Source organism: Octodon degus, unplaced genomic scaffold (genome assembly GCF_000260255.1).
Source record: "Octodon degus isolate 3935 unplaced genomic scaffold, OctDeg1.0 scaffold00127, whole genome shotgun sequence".
Taxonomy (NCBI): Eukaryota; Metazoa; Chordata; class Mammalia; order Rodentia; family Octodontidae; genus Octodon; species Octodon degus.
Window position 1 is genome coordinate 2,072,755 of NW_004524703.1, and position 14,672 is coordinate 2,087,426.

The 14,672-nt window shown below is 42.4% G+C and overlaps 1 protein-coding gene across 1 annotated transcript in view; it reads left to right on the forward strand.

Annotated features, from left to right (window-relative positions):
- Positions 1–14,672, forward strand: part of Disc1 (disrupted in schizophrenia 1) — a 352,530-nt gene that overhangs the window by 225,801 nt on the left and 112,057 nt on the right. The window lies entirely within an intron of this gene.

Consider the following 14,672-nt stretch of genomic DNA (forward strand, 5'->3'; position numbering starts at 1 on the left):
TTCTTCTTCTTCTTCTTCTTCTTCTTCTTCTTCTTCTTCTTCTTCTTCTTCTTCCTCCTCCTCCTCCTCCTCCTCTTCCTCCTCTTTCTCTTCTTCCTCTTCTTCTTCCTCTCCTCCTCTTCCTCCTCTTCCTCTGTCCCCTCTTCTTCCTCCTCCTCCTCCTCCTCTTTCTCCTCTTTCCAAAAATGTTTTTATTTATTTGGTACAGGGTCTTACTACACAGCTCAGACTCATAGTGATCCTCCTGTCTCAGCCTCCCCAGTGCTGGGATTACAGGTGTGTGTCTCCATGCCTGGTTTTGGTGAGTGGCACAGCATGCCTGGGCTTCTGGGCCTGGCATGGCATGTGGTACTGGGGATAAAACCCTGTTCCTTGTGCTTGCCAGACAGGTGCTTAGACCACTGAGCTAGCTCCCCAGCCCATGCAGAAGCTTCTGAGGAGAGCAGCATGGTTTGTCACATGTCATTGGTTGTCAGGTGTGCTTGAAAGACCTGAGCGGGGTGATGTCATGGGGAACTGTGGTTGGATCCCTGGTGAATGCTGTGCTACTGCTTGTATTTTGGAACTGCTGTCAAGAGAAGTTGTTTCTCTTAGACTCTAAATTTGCTTAGGGAGTGCATTTCTCCTTGATTTGCTAAAGATTTGATTTTCTTTCTTGTGGATATTTTTCTAGGTGTGTCATAAGTTTCATAGTGGCTGCTCTATTTTACAGAGCTTTCATATAAATTGCATGCTTAACTCTGTCTGTGTGAGCAGTCTGACCTGCTGCGGCTCTGACCCTGGGTGGGCCAAGAGCAGAGTGCCTGCTGCAAGTCAAGGATGGAGATTTCTTTTTCAGCAGAGACCCCGTGCGATCAGACACTGGGCACACACAGAATGTAGAATTTTCTGTGCACTGTTCATCCAGCTCAAACCCACCCTGACAAAGAAAAAAAAGTGAAAGACAGAAGGTGCAACAGTTTTAACATTTTTAAAGTATCATTAAGTGCTTGGAATTCCTTTTAAATGATACTATGACTCTAATTATAGGAGGTCCCCATAGCTGTCAAATTCTTAGAGACAAACTGTAGGATAAGAGGCTACCAGGACCCAGGACAAAAGAATAGGAATTTGTTTGTAATTTGTGTCTAATGGTGTGAAGGTACTTAATACTGCTGAAGTGTATACTTAAAAAATGGTTAAGATGGTAAATTTTATGTTATGTGTATTTTACTTCAGTAAAAGAAAAAGATTGTAAGTAGTCACTTGGCTGAGAATTCCTCCTGAGAAAGTCTATCTCTGCACCAGGGTCTTACTCTTTTCATTTGGGTGCCAAGTTTAGTCCTTAAAATTTTTGTAGTAGCTAACACGACTCACATTGTCCTCCTGTGACAAAGGTGAGAATATGTGTTGTGGTTTCCTCTTGCCATGTGTCCAGTGCTCCAGCCAAGGCAGGCAGAGGTGTCCTCCTGGTCTTACCCAGCCTGGCGTTGCACTTGTCCCTGGGTGGAAGAGGTCCTGCCTCCCGCTGGCCTAGACTGAGGGGCCTAACAGAGCCCTTGAGGTGGGGGAGGCCTGCAGGACAACAGCTGCCATGCTGCAGGGCCACCCTAAGCACCCGTGCTTGCCTTGGTGTGGTGACAGTGGGCACAGTGGCTGCATGTGTGGGACTCACAGAGAGATCGTCAGGGTGTGGACTTACTCTGTGGCTCAAGAAATGAAATTGTGTGACCTCTACCTAGGACTTCAGACTGGGTCAAGACAGCACTAAGCAATAGCACAAAATGTATCGAGGACTGCATAGAGTTGAATGCTCCATGTATCCTAAACCAGTGGCAGCTGTATTACTCCATATCTCTTAATAACACAGGCTGTGAGAGCCGGCCAAATAGCTTAGCAGATTAAAAGTGCCTGCAAGCAGGTGCAGAGGCTGGGGGTTGGATCTCTGGGCCTGCCTTGCTGGCCCTGCCCTCGGCGCTGAGATGGCAATAGAGACTGAGCATAGTGGGGCATGCCTGTAATCCCAGCTCTTGGGAGACAGTACACAGGTGGATTACTACAAGTCCAATTTAGTAGTGAGACCCTGAATACCCTGTAGACCCTTCTGTAAAATACAAAAACAAACAAAAAGCCCAAAACCACAGGCTGTGTAAATTATACACAGAGAGGCTTATGTTAGCTCGTGCTTCTGGAAGTGCACATGGGGGTCCATACCTGACGGTGGCATTGTTGTTGGCAGAGTCACAGGTGGCACATGGTGGCACATGGCAGAGAGATGGAGTGTACATGTCTCTGCTGGTTTCTCTCCTTTCTATTAAGCCCCTGGGATTCCACTATGGGCCCACCCTGATGACCTTTTCTAACCCTAATCACTTCCCCAAGGTCCCACTCTGTGCCTCACACTGGGGATTAAGTTGCAGCAGATGGCCCGGGACGGGCACTCTCAAGCCACATCCATCCACACCATACTGAGTTTAACCTCAGCCCAGTAGGTCCCAGTAGGCCCCACAGGAATCTGCAGATGTGGGCCTGAGCAGCGGACTCTGGTGGGCTTGATCCTGTGCCGTGAACACACTTGGCTGGGGATAGAGGCATTGTGGAAGGAATCCTGTTGGAAAAACACCCTTCCCATCTCTCAGAGCTTCTCTGAATTGGGTCACTACTGAGAGCAGAATGTGGACATTGGGTAGAATGTTGCATACCTGGGAATGCTGCACATGGAAGGTCATGCTTCTGCCTTGGTGGGGAGGCAGACATTAGAAGCAACGGATAGGTTCTAGTCCACAGAAGATGGATTTTTGGTCAGTTTCTGCCAAGGTGACTTCCGCAAGGTGATTCTTTTTATTTTTTTTCCATAATTTTATTGAGAAACAAATAGCAATGAGACAGTTTCAAACCAAATTGGTAGGACAGTTTCAATTATTAACGCATTGCATACATTCTTCCTAGTGGTTAATTGCTGTACAAGATGCAGACATGATATCGTATTTACAAACACCATTAGAATAAATCCCTCTATTCATTAAGAGAATGTAACTATATATCTATCCTAACCACTTTGAATACACAGATTAAAAATGGACATTCATCTGTATCCCCCCTTTTTTTAAGTTCCATCATTTAAAGGCATGTAAACTCAGCAAAATATTCTAAAAGAGTTCAGTAGTCCATAATAGTATAGGGTCTTCTGCTTCACTGGCAATGTAAGAAATTGTTGACCTGAGTCCCCTACAGCTTAACATAACAGCATGGCTTTACTTCTTATACTTCATTTTTATACTTTTCTGCTGGATGGTTAAGACCAAGGTAAAGCAGGACCTATGCAACAAGAGTTGTAGCTTTTGGGTCTGATAAGGTCAGTGAAATCCCCTCAGGATTTATCCTGAGATCCTGTACCTCAGATTGTAGAACCTTTGTCAGTGCGGCCATGTGGGATGAGTCACGGCCATTGCTTGGCCAATGTGCTGTCTGTGAAAGCCTGAGAGAATGTTTTCTCTCCATGTGACTCTCCTTAGGCACACTCTACATCATCGATCACTTTCCTCTTTAGCCCCAAAATCTCCTTGATCAGAAACTTTGGGACACTGCCGAGTTACATGACGTTACAGTACAAGTTGGTGTCAGAAGGACCCTAATTTCATCTGTTTACCTGTGAAAACCAAACAACATCACAATCTGAGGACTTGTGTAGCATATGTAGGTGTGTACATCTTTGTAAGTTATGGGACTACAATGTTCCACTGATCTGCGCCTCTCTGCACTAACCTCACAGTGTGTAACTTCCTTACAGCTTTACAGCTTATTGTTTACCTTCATATCTGGTAGGACAGCTGCTCCCATAGTCCACGACCCCACATGGAGGCTGCATTTTGTCTTCAGCATTCTAATGACTGTTTGTGGCCTCTTAGCATCTACATTTTTCAAGTACAGATTTTAACTAGAGTACATTGAACTCACATATCGAATTTTTGTGAGAAAGTAGATTCCATGGCATCAGGCTTTCCATGCCTGAGCATCTCATATACTATATTTATATAGTGTTTTTTTATTATAGGATTTTTTTGTGTCAAATTTGTCATTTAAAATGTTCACTGTTTTGTTATAAATGTTTTCTTAATGAAATCCCCCCCAGTAACTTATGGTTGCTTTTATACTATAGTTTCACAATTTGTTTCTAGAGACTTTACTGGAATTCTCTTAATTTTTATTAGAGTCTTTTGGATTTTTTATGTGGGAATTACACAGCTTGGACTTGTGATTCTCCTGCCTCAGCCTCCCCAGTGTTGGGATTATAGGCATGCACTACCATGCCTGGTTATGGTGGGTGGCACAGCACACCTGGGGTTCCTGGGCTGGCATGGCATATGGTACCAGGGATCAAATTTGGGTTCTTGGACTTGCCAGGCAGGTGCTTAGACCTCCGAGCTATCTCCCTGGCCCTGCCTTACTTTAAATAGATGTAGAGACATTTGATATCCTGGATTTCATTTGTTATTAAAAGGAAAGCTTCTAAGGTTTCACTTTATGCAGAATATTTATGGTTCTAATAGTATATTCTATTAAATTTCTTTGCACACTAAGAATGCTGTGGGCATTGAATTTTTATCTAATGATTTTTATCACCTGTTGAGATGAGCATCTATTTCTATTTAATGCACTGAAGTGGTGATTCAGAGCCATAACCTTATACTTTAAAAAATATTGAGATAGACTCACTTTGTGGTGAAATGCACTAAGATTAAGATGCTAGGTACAGCTTGCTGGGTTTGGGGAAATGCAGGCGTCAGTCCACTTTTCTGTTCCTGGGACTGATATCCAGCAGGAGGAAACATTTATTGGGCTCATTATTTCAGGGGATTCAGTTTATGGTCAGCTGGCTCCAAGGCAGCCACGTGACAGCAGAAAGGCGTCATGATCTTCTAAGTTTCTGGGGACTGGGAAGCAGAGCAAGGGAACAGGGACAGAGGGAGGGGCAGGAGCTGGGTGCGTGAAGTAAGATTGGAAAATTGAGTGGTTTAATTTTTTAAAATTTATTACAGCAAAAGGCATATTGCTGTGTATTCTGCTCGAAATACTCCCTTGTGCTTTGAACCCACTTATCCCATGATTCTTGCCCCTTTCTGGAGCAGCTCTGGAAGTCCTCTTACGTGAGTGTCTTTAGTTGCACTGTGGTGGCTGTCTTGGTGTCCTGAATCCATTGAAAAGGTTGACCTTTTGTGGTTATTTTAATTGGGGGAAGAATCAGAAGTCACCTAGTGCCAGATCATAATATGTTTGTGCACCTGCCTTTGTGCTGGTTGGTGTTCAGCAGCACCATTCACCATATTTTTGATCACATCTTTTAGAGACACTCACAAAAGAGGACTCTCCAGAACCACTTCAGAAAGTGGCAAGAATTATGGGATAAACATGTTGTGTGTGTGTGTGGGGGGGAGTGCTTTGAGGGGGATTATAGCTTTAATGCAGCTATGAGTCTTCCTGCAACAGATGTGTTTTTAAAGTTTAAACATTCACTGTACTTTTCAATCATGCTGCATATATTCATGTGATTTACATTCTGTAGAGGCTTGGACAGGTGTCCTACTCTCTAGTGCTCTTTGCAGCTAATTCCTTAGCTCCCCTGCTCAAATATTGGTCGGATTTTATCACAGCAAGTACATATTGCATAAGCTAGGAGTCTTCCAAAGGGATTGCGCAGAGTACACACTGCTGTCTACCGCCTGGCACTCAGCATGATGCTTTTCTTCTTCTGTATTTAGGACAGGGTTTACAGGGTCTATAGGTCTCACTACGTAGATTCAACTCATAGTGATTCTCCTGTTTTCAGCCTCCCAAATACTGGGATTACAGGCATGCGCCACCACGCCCAGTCTCCATCACAGTCTCAGCACACCCCTCGAGCAGGGCGGACACAGCATGCAGGGGATCAAATCCCAGCTGCTGCACTCTGCTTAAGCAGGCGCTTTAGTCAGCATGATAGTTTTGAAGTTCATCATTTGTGGAATATCAGTCGCTTATTTCTTTTTATTGCTAAGTAATGTTTCATTACATGGATGTACTGTAATTTGTTCATTCATTTTTCCAATTTATGAACATTTGAGATGATGCCTAATTAAGGTTCCATGAAGACGCTTGAATAAATATTTTTGTGTTTTTACGTTAGGTGGATAAATATCTAAAAGTGTAAGACCTAGGTCACAGTGTAGGTGTTTAACTTTGTTAGAAACTTGGAAAATTGTACCATTTTATATTCCTACTATGTATAAGAGTTCTGGTTATTCTATGTCATTATTAATATTAGATGCTGCTTTCTTTTTCATTATGATAGTCTAGTGACCTGGTGCTGATAATTAATGTATTGGGTACTTTTTCCATGTTTATTAACTACTTAAAATCTTTCTCTATAAAGTACTCATTTAAATCTTCTGCCCAGCTTTTGTTTGGTTGTTATTTCACTATTAAGTTGCAAGGGAATCATTTGGCACAGGGTCTCATTACGCAGTTCAGACTCATGATTCTCCTGTTCTCAGCTGCCCGGTCTTGGTGGCTGGCTCAGCACACCTAGTGGCGGGACCGGCACAGCCTGTGGTGCTAAGGATTGAACCCTGGTCTCAGCACTTTTCTAAGCAGGTGCTTAGTCTGCTGAAGCTAATGGGAAATTTTTCTACATTGTTGGATTTGGTTCATTGATAACTTTGCTAAAAATTTCTGTGCCTGCATTCATTAGGCACAAGGCTACGAGCTTGTTCCTTTCATTTTGTTTGTAGGTTGTCTTAGTCTGTATTTAAGATCAATTTTATGTTGCCTTCATAAAATTATTTGAGAAATCTTCTGAAAATTTGTGTAAAATTGCTTGCCCCCTTTCATGTATTTGATAATATTTAAAAGAGAGCTACTGGACTCTGGAGTTCTTAAAATAAGCTTTTTTTTTTTTTTAAGGTGTTTAGTACAGGGTTCACAGGGTCTCACTACACAGATCAGACGCACAGTGGTTCTCCTGTTTTCAGCCTCGCAAGCGCTGGGATTATAAGCGAGTGCCACCATGCTCAGTCTCAGTCGCACCCTGGGGGCAGGGCCGGCGTGGCAAACCAGGGATTGAACCCCCAGCTCATGCGTCTGCCTAAGCAGGCACTTTAGTCTGCTGAGCTATCTGGCCAGCCCAAAAGAAAATTTAAAATTATAAATTCAGTTTCTTTAGTATAATTAAAGCTATGTGGATTTTCTATTCCCTTTATCATTTGTTTTGTAACTTGCACTTCAAGAAAATTTTGTTTCATCTGAGCTATTGACTTCATTGACATAAAGTTGTTCATACCGTACTACTCCTTAGCAGTCTTTTAATGTCTGGGATCTATAGTGCCATTTCTATTCCCCCACCCAATGGGAATTTTTCCCTCTAAGTTTTTGTTTGATCATTTTAACTAGTCTTAATACTTTTATTGATATTTTTAAATGGTTAATTTTTCAGTTTCATTTTTTTTTCTTTTGTGTGCCCACTTTATAGTTCATTTTTTTCTGTTCTTTATTATTTCCTTATTTCTATTTAACTTGGGTTTAATTCCTTTTCTTAGAATTTATATATATCACTGATTAAAAACCTTTATTATTTAAATTATAAATTTTCTTCTCAGAACTGTTTTCTTTGAAGACCACAAGCTCTGTCACATTTTCATTCAAGTCAAATTTTCCCCAAATTTCCCTTGAGAATTACTACTTTTTATCTTGTGAATTACTTTAAAATGGGTTGCTTATTTTCTAAATAGCTGAGCACTTCTCAGATAACTTAACATGATTTTATTTTTATTTATTTATTTATCTATCTTTTTTCGGTACCGGGGATTGAACTCAAGACCCTGCGCTTGCCAGGCAAGTGCTTATCTCCAGGTTATTTTAATATTTTTGAACACAACAGAATTGTAATTTTACATTTGAAAGCTAGCATCTTTGGATTTATTGAGATTTGCTTTGTGGGCCAACATACAGTCTCCCCTCGCGGTGTCCTGGGAGTACATGCGGCGCGCGTATGCGTGCCCTGCGGTTGTTGAGCTCCGTGTTCTGTGTCTGGTGGGCTGTATTGTTCACAGTTCTGTCAACATCTCCTCTCCTCACCTTATTTACCTTTTGGTACCAGACATTGAACCCAGCAGCGCTCTGCCAGAGTTACATTCCCAGTCATGTAACTTTTGCTTCCTTTTTTAAAATTTAAGACTGGGTTTTACTACATTGTTCGGGTGGGACTCAAACTTATGACCCTCCTCCCTCAGCCTCCCTCAGTGCTGGGATTATAGGCAGGCAAATCTCCTCTATTCTTATTGAGATGCTGATTACTTGACCTGTTGATTAATGACGGGAGTGTTCTGGAATCTCCACCTACAATCACACATAATACCATTTTTCCTTCCAGTTCTATTAAATATCTATTGGTGATCTATCCATTCAAGTATTTTGATTATTAAATCACATTTAAGATTGTTAGGTCATCTTGATAACTGGCTACTTTATTATTATGAAATATTGTTCCTCGTCTGTCAATACTTTTGTTTGCCTGCAAAGTCAACTTTGTCCTGTGTGAATGTTGTTGTCCCAGCCTTCTTATGATTAGCGCTTGTGAGCCTTTTCTCACTCATTTACTTTGTAACCTATTAGTAGTTTTATATTCAAAATGGGTTTCTTGGAAATGTAGCTTAAAATATCTTTTTATCCTCACTGACAATTTCTTTTCTTAATTGGAACATTTAATCTATTTATTTTTAATGCAATTACTAATATGTTTAAATATTAGTCTACCATTGTGCTGTTAAAATTTTTCTGTTACACATATTTTATATCTTGCTTTGATTGAATATTTTTTAATATTCTATTTTCTCTTTCTTTCTTAGATTATTATAATCCTATTTTATTTTCCTCTGCAATTGCTCTAGGCTCACTCTCTGTGTCTTCAACTTACCACAGTCTACATTCAAACACTATCTTATAATGTAATATTTTAAATGTAATGTAATATTTGAAAGTTTCATAATAAAAATTAAAAGTATTTTCTCTATATATCACTGTATAATGGAGGAGAAAAAGGGAGAGAGGGAGAGAGAAAATTTCACATTTTTCTCTGTAATTCCAGATCAATAAAGATTATTTATTTATTTATTTATTTTTTTGCGGAACCAGGGATTGAACTCAGGCCCTTGCGTTTGCCAGGGAAGCATTTATTTCACTGAGCCATCTCCCCGGCCCAATAAAGTTTTTTTAAAATTGAACTATTACTCACTTTCCTGGGATGAACTATTATTTTAAAAAGTGCATTGGATTTCCTATTTATTTATTTATTTATTAGGAAAGGGTCTACAGGGTGTTCAGGGTCTCACTACTAGCAGCGCTCTGTCAGAGTTACATTCCCAGTCATATAACTTTTGCTTCCTTTTTTAAAATTTAAGACTGGGTTTTACTACATTGTTCAGGTGGGACTCAAACTTATGACCCTTCTCCCTCAGCCTCCCTCAGTGCTGGGATTATAGGTGTGCACCACCATGCCCAGTCTCAATTGCCATCTCAGTGTGCCCGCTGGGGGTGGGGCCAGCACAGCAGGTCCGGGGATCAAACCCTGGGTCCCTGTGCCTGCTTGCAGGCTCTTTAAACTGCTGAGCTATTTAGCTGGCCCTCCTAATTTTTATCTGTTTGTTTGTTTATTTATTGCAATATCAGGGACTGAACTCAGAACCTTACACTTGCTAGGCAGGCGCTTATGCCACTGAGCTATGTCCCCGGCCCTTCTCCCTAATTTTTAAAGCATTTTGCATCTATATTATTAGCTAAAGTTAGTTACAACTTTGCTTATTTGTGCTGCTTTTGCCAAGTCTTAGAATCAAGGTTATTCGGTGTTTTCTCTTTAGATTCTCTGGTACCATGCCCGCTGCAGTGAGGCCTTCGGGGCACTCCTTCCTTCCCTGCTGCACCAGGGCCTGCTGTCAGAGTGCAGTAGCTCTTTGTCTTCTCAGGTTTGTTCATCACCAGCCAGGCTGAAATGGCATCACATGGTGCCAGAGAGCAAAGGGCAGGCTTCGAGTCACACGACCTCCTGGCCTCCATGGGCCTGTTTCCCGTGGGATTTCAGTTGTCCTGATGGCTCCTCGTAAGAGCTGAGTCTTTGCCCATTATCTTGCAGGAAATCACTGTGTGCTGTTGTCTGGGTCTTGTTAGATTGGAAATATTTGGGGAGTGGACACGGGAATGGTGTCCTGGATCCAGTGACCTGCCGTATTCTCTATCCTCCCTGCAGCTGGGGCTCAGGAAGGCTTTCACAACAGTGATGGGGCATGTCTGTGGTTGGCACTAGAGATGTGTCTGCTCTAGTGCTGTCTGCTGGCCAGGGTCAGAATGGTGCTCCACAACCTGGCGCCAATGGAAGGCCACTCCTCGTGCAACAGTATTTCCATTGCAGTTTACAATGTTCACTGCTCTCACTTCATACATAAATTGCAATGCTTTATTTATGTTGCACCACTCTTGCAGAAAGTGGCTAAAGGTGGATGCATAATCACCCCAGTTTTATAGATCAAGGTGTGGGAGCTTTCTGAGTCTTTTATAAGTGGCTCAGGGATTCAAAATGTCCCCATAGAAAACCATGCCCTGGACTCAGTGCTGTGGTTTCCAAATCCTTCTGACTTCCAGCTTCCTTATAGTTTTGATGTGAATGAGTATAGAAGATTGTATGCAAGCAAGCCACTTCAGTCCAGCATGGGGCTGTGAGGGAGCTTTCTGCTGCTGCAACCAAATGCCTGAGAAAGTCAACTTTAAAAAGTAGATTTCCTTTTGTTTGCAGTTAAATGGTCAGCCATCTCTGTTACTTTAAGCTTGTTTTGAGGCAGAAACACTACAGTAGAAGGGCATGGTGGAAGAATGCTGCTTACCTCTTGCCAGACACCAGAGAAAGGGAACCCCCCAAAAATCCAGAAAAAGGGGCCTGGGACAAAATAGCTCCCAACAGCACACTCCCTTGAACCACTTCCTTCAACGAGGCTTCACTTCCTGCTTCCAGTGGACTAATCTTCAGATGAAGTTAGATCCCCGTGGTCCAATCATTTTGAAGGCACCCTGGCTGGCAGCCAAGACCTTTTCTCCACTAGTTGCTCAGATATGATACCCATGTTATTTGTGGTATAGATGCCCCTTTGCAGGTAGCTGAAGAACTGTCTACAATTGAGCTTAACAGTTCATTAAAAGACATTCTGAGCGCTGGCTTGCAGAATGCCCAGTCTTTCTTCAGGGTTTATCCACGAATCAAAGGCAGCTGGGCCAGGGTTCTTGCCCTCTGAGCATCACTGATGGATGTAGGATCTGGGATCACACACGATCAGGCACATGGCCCACAGAGCTGCCTTACCCTGAGAGTTGGAAGGGCAGGCGGCTAGAAGGTTTTGCTAGAGAGCCGGGAGGCAGTGCTTTTGGAAGTGGATCTCAGGGGCTGAGTGGAATTCCATTAGATAGAGGCTGTGGGGCAGAGTGGTGGCATGAGGTGGAGGGCGCATTGGAGTCAGCCCTGCCAAACAGATGTGGGTGTGCTTTTGACAGGACATGAGGAGGACTTAAGTTAATGGTCAGTCCTGGGATGGTGTCCTTGTCACTGTCTTTGAAACAAGGAGCCTTTTCATTTCCACTCATCTCTGTCTCCTCTCTGGGTAACAGTGACGGGTTGTTTTATCTTCCCCTTATGAGTTGACTGGTCCAGATAGCACTTCAGCTATTATTTATTGGACAGAGACAAAATATTTCTTACACATACATAGCACAACCAACTCACCCTTTCCTTTTGTTCCTGTGACAACCTTCAGCTTCTCGCAGCACCTGAAAAGCATCTTTGTACTGGCACTTTCAGTCATTTGCTGCAGATTTGCCGCCAGGGGCTATCGTCCATGCTCCGCAGTAATGTGGTGTCTGATTCTGAGCTGCCCCGTGTACCCCAGTGTCAACAGGCAGCCTAGTGGCTACAGGGCCCCTCCCACTTCACCCACCAGTGGCATGCTGCGGGAGAAAATGCAGCTCTGCCTGGGCATTGCTCCTTAGGGTTAGTGAATAAAGAGGGCCCAGCTCCAGAGCCTCCAGCTCAGCAGGCCTGAGACATGGGCTCTTAGGAGACACAGGTGCTACTGATCTGGGAAACCACACTTTGAGAACCACTGCTTTGGGTTGAGCATGGCTGTGACCTGATTCTAGGGGCTCTGTAGTGGTCTCTTGACTCCTAACAGGGGATACTGGCCTATCCGACCCTGACCTATCTGACCCTGTCCTTTCCTCTTGTTCAGGATGACTGTCTTACCTAATTAAACACCGTGTCTGGTTTGGGCAGTCTGCTTCCGACTAAGGAGGAAATTATACCAATAGGTATTTAGACTTCGCTCCCACCCCTTCCAAAGCCTGGAGTTTGATTTCTTTATGTAGCTGTTTTAACATTCATCATCATTAGTACTGAAATTAAAAATAAAAGATCCCCATCACCCCAATGTGTTCTCATATTTGAACATGAGCATCCTTTTATTGTTTTTGGTTGAATTTTGTCTTGTCTTGGTAATTGGCAATAAAAGACACGGTGCAAAATTTGTTCACAGTAATCAAGGTTAGAGACTTCTTGGTGAGTCTGGGAGACCTCAAAGTTAGGACTTTTCTTTGCACACCTGAGGCTGCCCACAGTGGCTCTGCAGCTGTCATCATGCCACAGAATGAATATATTGAATTACACCATAAATGCTATGGGTACTGCTTGGATTACCATGAGAAAAAGAGAAAGAAGAAAAGTCGAGAGGCTCATGAATGTACAAAGAAGAAAAAAAAAAAAAAAAAAAAAAAAAAAAAAGATGGGCCTGAAGGCTAAGCTCTACCACAAACAGCATCATGTGGAGAAAATACAAATGAAGAAGACTATCAAGATACATGAAAAAAAAAACAAAAACACCAAATAAAAGAACAATGAAAAGACTCCACAAGGAGCAGGACCTGCCTACCTGCTGGACAGAGGACAGTCTCGTGCAATAGTACTTTTCAACATGATTAAACAAAAACAAAAACAAAAAAGACAGGAAAATGGGAAGTTCCTCTGCCCAAAGTTTGTGCCCAAGGAGAAAGGAAGTATTAAAAGTTATTCGAACTGGAAAGAGAAAAAAGAAGGCATGAAAGAGGATGGTTACTAAAGTCTGCTTTGTTGGAGATGGCTTTACAAGAAAACCACCTAAATATGAAAGATTCATTAGGTCAGTGGGCTTAGATTTTAAGCAGGCCCACGTAACACATCCTGAACTAAAGCCACCTTTTGCCTGCCAATACTTGGTGTGAAAAAGAATCCTTCATCGCCACTGTATACAACTTTGGGTGTCATTACCAAAGGAACAGTGATTGAGGTGAACGTGAGTGAGTTGGGCCTTGTGACACAAGGAGGCAAGGTTATCTGGGGTAAATATGCTCAGGTAACCAACAATCCTGAAAATGATGGACGCATCAGTGCAGTCTTACTAGTTTGTCAGATGTTTCATACAATAACTTCTTACCCTTCTTGAAGACTACAGACCAATCAGGAAAACCATAACTTGAGTACTGCTCAACAACTCTCATGACTACGTTCATCAAGAAAACTATTTATTAAATTGTAAAAACATTAAAATGGCCCAGCTTTACAAGTTGATCTTTTATTAGGGGTCTGCTAAGGGCTTGCATGTTAGTGAGATTGAGCCACTTGAAAAAGCACACTAGTCTGTGCATGAAGGAGCGGGCGCTCAGCAACACAGACCTCTCATTCCTAAAAAGCCACCAGTATTTAAAAAGTCAGTGCAAACTTAATTTAGGGGCCTAGGGCTAGGAAATCTGCTGAAACTATTCTACCTCACCATTTATCATTAGTCCTAAAAAAGTAATGTTGAAGCTTATTCTCAATATAGTCTATTTATAATACTTTAAGAAAGGCATTAGGAGTTTATTTAGATAATTCCAATCGAGTTGCACCGATGCCCTGAAAAGAAACTTTATTTGCACTTAAATAACATAAGAAGGTGATATGTTAGGTATGCATCTCAAGTTTTGTGATCTGAATTAAATGGTCATGGCTTGAAAAAAAAAAGGGTAGAGACTTCTTGTTCTGCTATTTTATACATTTTATTCTTCCTCAATTTCCAAAAGCATATTATAATAAATGGAGCTAGATTAACTGGATTTTTGTGAATTATAGGGGGCTGCATACTGACTCTAATATGTCTAGGGAAAAGGCTTCCATGGTAAAAGGTTCCCATGGTAAAAGCTTCTGAAGCTGTGCAGTGCGGGTTAAGTACCCAGTGTTAATTCAGGGTGCATGTTTCTGAGTAGCCTGGCTTTCTTGGGATTCAGATTCCTCCTGCACCCTGATGTCTTTCGTGTCTATTTCCAGCAGGGACTACATGTCCCGCATCTCCTTCCTCCTTTCCCAGCAGTGAGAGATGCTGTTATCTGCTAACCTGAGTGCTCCCAGAGGGTCCTGCTGCACTTTCCCTTTGTCCAAAGGCAGGCCAGCCCAACACATGGTCACCACTCTGTGAAAAATACCACTTCTGCAGAGTGCTGAGTCCCTGCTGGTCTGTAGGAAATGAATTTTATCACAAGCATGGTCGGTGTAGTCAGAAAAGTCATCTAAGACGCAGAGGAGGCAGCAATGAATCCTGTAATTGGCCTACATGCTCTCC